Source organism: Excalfactoria chinensis, chromosome 8 (assembly GCF_039878825.1).
Source record: "Excalfactoria chinensis isolate bCotChi1 chromosome 8, bCotChi1.hap2, whole genome shotgun sequence".
Lineage (NCBI taxonomy): Eukaryota > Metazoa > Chordata > Aves > Galliformes > Phasianidae > Excalfactoria > Excalfactoria chinensis.
The window spans coordinates 22,408,532-22,415,974 of NC_092832.1; positions in this window are offsets into that span (position 1 = coordinate 22,408,532).

Here is a 7,443-nt window from a genome sequence, read left to right on the forward strand (position 1 = left end):
GCTCTTACAGCCCAGCTTGGTCCGTGATTTCTCTGCATTTCTCACAGCCTGTTACTGAAGAACAGAAATTATTTGGTACAGCAAAACTGTTTGCTCAAGTGAGACACTTATTCATCAGCTAATACGCAGTTAACGCCCTTTTACCTTCTGGAATTAAGCTCAAAACAGGACACAAAATATTCTTCTGAAAACACAGAGAATCAGAATCCTCTGCATCCCTTTCTGCTGGTAAAAACACCTGCAAAGTTATGCAGAAGGACTTGGGAAGGCCTTTTGACTCTTCAGCTCTCGTGCCCAAAAGGAAACTGAGAGAATGGTAAAAGTCACAATATCACAAGAACAATGCTGGGAATCAGATTGACATTATGAAAACCAAACACCGCTCACATTACTCCCAGCTCTTCCATACCTATGCTGAAGTGAGATTAAAATTCAGATGCTAGGAAGCAGAGCAGCTCTTCCCTAAACAAGATGAGATTGGCCCAGGTGGCCACAACCTGCACAATATTTCACAGACTGACTTTAAATAGCCTCATAACTGCCTCTTAGACTCAAATATGTTGAATATCTTTCTCAGCTTTTTCCAATGCAGACCAGATGTTATATTGTGATAATTCTCTCATGGGTCCTTTCCATTTTGACTCTCCATCAGCCAGGGATCCAAAGAGATATTACTTGAAAAACAGGAACTATAAAAGAGCCAGGAACTTATAAATTAAAACATAAACATTAATTTGTTTTCCGAGATACAGATGTCTTTTGTCAGTTCAAGCCTTGATCTCTCCACCAGCTAAAGGCAACAGTTGTTCTGTGCAGACACGTGCTGGAGATCAGCCAGCGGGCATTAACTTTTGGTTCCGATTGAACCGGGGAAGATTTGAAACAGAAAACCAGAATTAGAAGCTGTGATAGTGATTAATAGCTGATATCATTTAGAACCGTTCCTGATGCTAATAGCAGAAAACACGTCTTACCATCAGGAACTGTGGAATTACAACACCTCTTGGATGGGAGTCACAAGAGTTTCAAGATGCCTTTGGAGATGGCAGGGGCCTTTCCCTCTGCTTACCTCCCTGACCTGCACACAGAGACAGAATCCTGGGGTAAGCGGACCCCATGGTGGTGACTTCTGCAAGGGGCATTACAATGTAGATTCATCAGTCAAAGTATCCGTGGTTTCAGTACATACTTAAACATTACTAAGGCATCTTATACTGTTGACCTCTAGCATTGTGAAGGCTATGTGGCAGACTTCTCACCTTGTCTAGGTGAGAGTTTCCCTTCCCTCTCCATTTCTGCCTCTCAGCATGCTGAAAAAGAAATAGAGGGCGTATAACACCTACCTACCCTATAACTGAAGCCTGGCAAATGAGATGGTATTTTAACTTATCGCCTATTAAGAGATACAATTAGAGCACATTACTTCATCCAAACACATGACCTGCACTCTTGTTAAACCAGAAGCTCTTTCTGGAGTTGCGACTGACAAGCTGAGCTTCCTTTATAGAGTTTTAAGAAAAGATCAGTCATTTAATATGCAGCCAAATACGTTAAATATAACTATTGTCAAAAAATTGATAACTTGGTAAAAAAAAGTGTATGATAGATAGCAAACAAAATCAAACATAAGTGGCAATGCTTGAAACAAATCACACGCCACCCAGCTGCAAAAGCCCACACTGTTGAAAATGCTAAAATTACATACCAAGCTCTGAGTTCAACTGCATATATTTGCATAGCAAGGTAACACACCAAGCTTTGCTTTCAAACCATGTAAATTTCCCTAACACCATTGAAATCTTTATGTTAAATCACTAGGAATATCAACAGCATCACATCTCCAACAGTTTGAGATCGATAAAACCTTAATATGCAAAAAGCTTAAGTATATTAGAAAGGCCAGAGGCACCCAAATTCAATATTCACAGAAATGTGTGCAGTAAAATAAAGTTTCATCCTTATTTCTTTAACACGACCTACATGTGCGTTCATTTATGAACCATGACACCCATCTCCATAAAGTAATAATTTCCAGTCACACCTCTTAATTTCCTTTCAAGTAAATTCTATATAGACTGGCAGAAGATGTGTGTGTCTATTACTCCAAAGTTGCACTTCAGATGATCATCTCGTATTTTCTTGATAGAACCTAATAGTGCAAGAAGGAATGTGCAGAACTCTGCAAATTTAAGCAATTAATCTTCTGTTTTAATACACTGCATCTGTCAAATGCCAACCTTATAAGCAAAAATGGAGCAAGAGATTGCAGCAAGAAGGCACTTCTGCTAAACTTTCCCTAGATGTCGCTATACCTTCTGGCTATTTTATTACAGTCTTCAGTGTAACGAAAATCATCACATGGGTGCATAATTTATTCAAAACGCACCCTAATTGTATACTTAGATATTTCAGAATTCGGTGTAACTGAACATACTATGCCCATTTATATGCAGTATATTCTACTAATCACACTTGCATTTGAAGATGGCTTATATGATTGGATTACTTTCCCACTTTTCCCCACCTTCCCAATACTCTTTCTACCACGTATACTGGCTCACCCACTCCGAGTTGCTCGCCCTTTTTATTTTGTGCTGAAAAAAAGCATTTCTTGAAGGATATTCCCAAAGTTCCCAGATTCAGTTTCCACACAGTCTTTGCTATTCTTTTTGTCTGAACAAGTTTTTCAAGCAATGCACTTCTGCCTTCATATGATTTTGTCAGCCAGAGACTAACGTACATTATACAGGTTGCTACAGGAAACCATTCTGGGAATTCAGTGCAGGATTCAGGCTCAGCAGCACTTTAGCAAATTCAGTCTTAAAACAGAATTCTGGCAATGAATTCTTGTCTCCATCTCTATTTGCCTTCTCTCTGTAATTCACTATTACTTACCCGTGGAAACACCTGCACATGCCAGTTTCTGCACATGCATGTTTGCATACTATCCAGCAGCCTGAAGGCACTGCTGTTGATTGTAAACTCTTCCAAATAAGCCTCAACTTTTCAGTCTTTTGAATCTTAGTAGTGCTGAAGTAGTCATTGATTGGTTGTCCACAAGATGGGGCTTCTACAACAGCAATCTCTGCATCCATTTTTAAGATTCTAATGCAAAAGCAATGGACGGCACCACAACAGAACACTATTACACCATGCTTATAAATTGTGGCACAGTAACAGTACTCGCAACAGAAATCCCACTTCACATCTCACAGGTAAAAGTGTTTCCTCAATACATCAAAACAGCAGCAAGTGGTTTCACCTTGACCTGAACCTCTGCATTGTGCACCACGACAATCACCCTGCGCCCAACGGAGATTCTTCACAAGCTTTTCCACAAAAGCATGTAGTCCGAAACACCAAACAAAGTGCCTGTTGTTCTGGGACAACAGAACAGAGTATGTAGCCTAACATATATAGCCTTCCAAAGAGGTTTGCAATGTCACTTTTAGAGGATGGTACTGTGAGGATGGCACTTTCCAGCAGAGGTTAGGATAACTCACTCCACAGAGCCCATAATTTCTGTAAACTTAACTGGGAGAGGGAAAAATGTTGCTGTTACAAACTAAAACTAGACTTACAGTACCTTTTGCTGCCTTGTTTTGGTTTGTGTAAAGTGTTTAAACAACACGATTAGCTCTGCTAAAACATAGGCCTCAGATAAGCTTAAACAACTGAGAGTTTCATGTCCTCCACCCAACCAAAATTACACTGGACCATACAGCTATCCTTTCTTATCCCCCTTTTCACAGAACAAGAGAAATGAGGAAGACTTCCATGATGATCATTCCTGTTTCCTGTACGATGTGGTTGTTTCCTAGAGATTTTTTGCAGGAATTGGAGCATGCAGACAGATCCAGGCAGAATGTCCCACAACCCATGGCACTCAGCGGCCACTGGTGAGCTCTGCACAGAGCTTGCTGCTCTGTATCCAAGGGGTACTTACAGCAAAAAGTGAAGACCACCCCTTTGATTAAATTGAAGCCTAAAAGGTAATTCAAAACAGACTTTCTGATAATGCATGCCTACTATGGCAGCTCGCTACTGAAGCCACCCAAGGCCTGTCATGCAGAAGTACTGCAAGTCACACTCCCATTCAAGCAAAGCAGTCACCCTGCAGAGGCTGTGGTTCATTAATACTTTGCTATTGGGAACTTCATGACCCGTTCCCTCCCCCTCCCCCCCGCCATCTACCACCACACTTTCTTACTGGAATTTTCTGAAGACATAAGTCAGAGTGAGAGTTAAAACATGATAGCAGTACTACATCTGTGGTACATTATCTGAAAGAAATTAGACAATACAAAACAGCCTGAAACCTCTTGAGGTTATCTGCATATAATCTACCTCACCTGCAGAAAATCCTGGGACATTTGGCCTAACCTGCTTTCCCAAAGCCTTCAGTAAGTGAGATTCCCGTGTAATAGTTTCCAGTGCTAAACTGCCTTTGCAGTTTGAAATAACTTGCTAATGTCTACCTTAAAGCTGTGAGTCCATTACCTCTTGCCCTAGATCTGCTGAACAGGAAGAACAAATTATTCCTTCTCTCCACAGAAACCTTTTATATTTTTGAAGATCATTATCACTTCTCCCAACACATTCCTCTCCTTTAGACTACACAACCCCAATTCTTTCAGTCTCTCCTCTCAGATCACATTTACTCGGTCTCTGATCATTCTTGCAGTTGAGCCTGTGTATTACACTAAGGAAAAAGATTGACTCCCACACAAAATTTACATGAAGCTGGGTGACAGTGGGTATTAGAAGAGCTTACCTTTGTATGATGATTGCTTCAGTTGCTTTTGTGTGATGTTTTTTTTGCTTTGGTCTTTTTTCTCCTTTGTGACATACAGCACAAGCACTCCAATATGGAGTACGTGTGGCACTCTTTGGTGATAAAATGTTTTGGTTTTGGGGAAATGAGTTATTACAGAAGGCAACTTATTTCAGTGATGGAACACACACCCCTGTCAAGCTTTACCTTTAGGATAAATTAATCTAAGTGATATTTGCGATACCAGGATATTTTAAGTAGAAGGTTGTCTTTAGAAATGAGCAAAATACTGCATCACAGAATGAAAGGGGAAAACATTAGTATTTTAGTTACTTTATTATGATGCATTTGGTCTTCCTTGGTAAACAGTAAACAACTACAGTATACACAGAGAGATGGCTGTGGTTCAGCTAAAATACCCACAGAACTGAAAACAATCATGCATTTCAGAAGACACTACGTTCTTTAAACCCAAGCAAATTCATTCATTAATTAGGCCATTCCCACAACCAGATTCACATGAATAACAGCAGAATGTCATTTACTTCTTCAAACGTATACCTTCTTTCCCCTCCTCCCCCAGGAAAAGATTCTAAAATAACATGTCTGTTCACCACCATTACCCGAGCAAACAGTACTATCTTTGATACTTTCCATGCCACTCCATTCACCCAAAGTTAACTGGGCTTCCATAGACGAATTGATAAAACAATCTTATCCAGTATAAAGATAAGACACAATAAGAGATGATAAATGCTGGGAAGATAAGGCTGATGGAAGAAAAGGAAGTAAAGCCCATATTCCTTGCTGACACAAAAGGTCTTTCAGAAACTTCTAGGGAGCATGACGCACTAAACATATACAATGTTTTCCAGCAATAACACAACAACGTGTCATGTAAAATTAACCAGAAGGTCTTTTACCTCAAAATTAGGCAACTTATGATGTCAACTCTGCAGAGAAATTAAGAACAAAGCTCTTCAGGTCTTTGGGGTTTTCAGATTTTTAACTCCAGAAGCACGTCAGGGAATTTTTGGTAAGATAGGAGCTCACCAGAGATTAAGGTACGTGCCTTAAAACACGGTGTTACATAATATGTCTCTTTAAATACCAAAGCTCTTCAAAAGAAAACATTCAGTTGCATCTGTGCGATCATTTTAAGACTCAACAAGCTCAAATTTAAGAATTGTTCCCCAAAAAGGGGGGGGAGGTAATAAAAAAATAAGCTATAACTAATGAAGCCATTAGTTAAATCTCCTCACAGTTCTGCTGGATCAAGGCAAAGGTACCTGCAGATCTTCTCAGAAAAAAGGGCCATGTAAAAATCTACATGGGAGCTTCCAAGTCTGTGCAGAACAAACAGCTCAGAAATGTGTCACTTTGGTCCATGGTCCCTCTACCCTTCTGTATGTACAAAGGTCACTTGTCAGTCTATTGCCACAAAAGCGGATCCTTCTAAGCAGCCCATGAACTTAAAAATAGCACCTATAGAAAGCCAGCTTAATACTGAAAAACAGTGAAAACGGGTCATAGGGTCTCTAAAGAAAGGCTCTCACCAAACAGCTGCTGAACATTAAGGACAACCAACTTCTGCTTTGAAAAGCTTTTTGACTGCTTTCTTATCCCCAAGCTACAAAAGGAAAATAAAAGTGGTAGAAAACTAGTGGCCTCACAGTAACACCGCAGCAGGTACAGGAATACAAAAAAACCCCCATGTTTCTGCATTTGTGAACAGAATTCATTTCCACTCTCCATCTTCCAGACCACTTCCCAATTTGTGACCTGATGGTGCCCAGTCACTATTAACCACCTACCCAACATAGCAGCAATAAAAGGCCTAGAAAAACAAGGGGCTTAACCCACCCCTACTTTGAGGACCTTGGTAATGACTGCTAATTGCTCTTCCTCATTCAAAGCTACTTGGCCTACATGGAGCTACAGCAACTACATGCACTGAAGCTCTACAGAGAAATAACCTTAAGCAGCACCAGGAAAGGTTCAGGTTGGATATTAGGAGCAATTTCTTCTCAGAAACAGTGGTGACACATTAACACAGGCTGCCCAGGGAGGTGGTGGAATCACCATGCTTGGAGAACCACAGAACTGTAGGACTGAAAGACATGGTCAGTGGGCATGGGGGAAACCGGCTAGGATTGGACTTGTGGAAGAGGTCTTTTCCAACCAGAATGATTTTTATGATCAAATTAAAATGGCAGTAGAATAAAGATGTTCTTCTCATTTTCTGTTATCTTGTCAGTGACGCCACCAGTGCACAGCTGAACATCCTCTAGCTGCCCCCTAACCCACCACAAGATCCTGCAGCAGCAGCTCTGACATTGCTCTCACCTTGAAGCTACTCCTAGGAGAGGCAGTGACTCCTCTCCAACCACTGCTTACCTTCTTAATTCTTCTATTAACCAAGTCAACATATTCCTGTGATAAACATCCACACCCTGTACAGTATTCATTGTTAGTTACAGCACACTATTACAAAGCGTTTCCATCACAAGCAACACTCACAACTCAGGCACTACTTCTAGCTTCTTGGAAATACCTTTTCCAAGCCCTGTAAACACCAGTACTATCTTCTCTGTTGCTATAGATTTCATACTGAGAGTGCTTAAGTTGACCAGCAGCAAAACAAAACTCTCCAACAATAATAAAAGGAA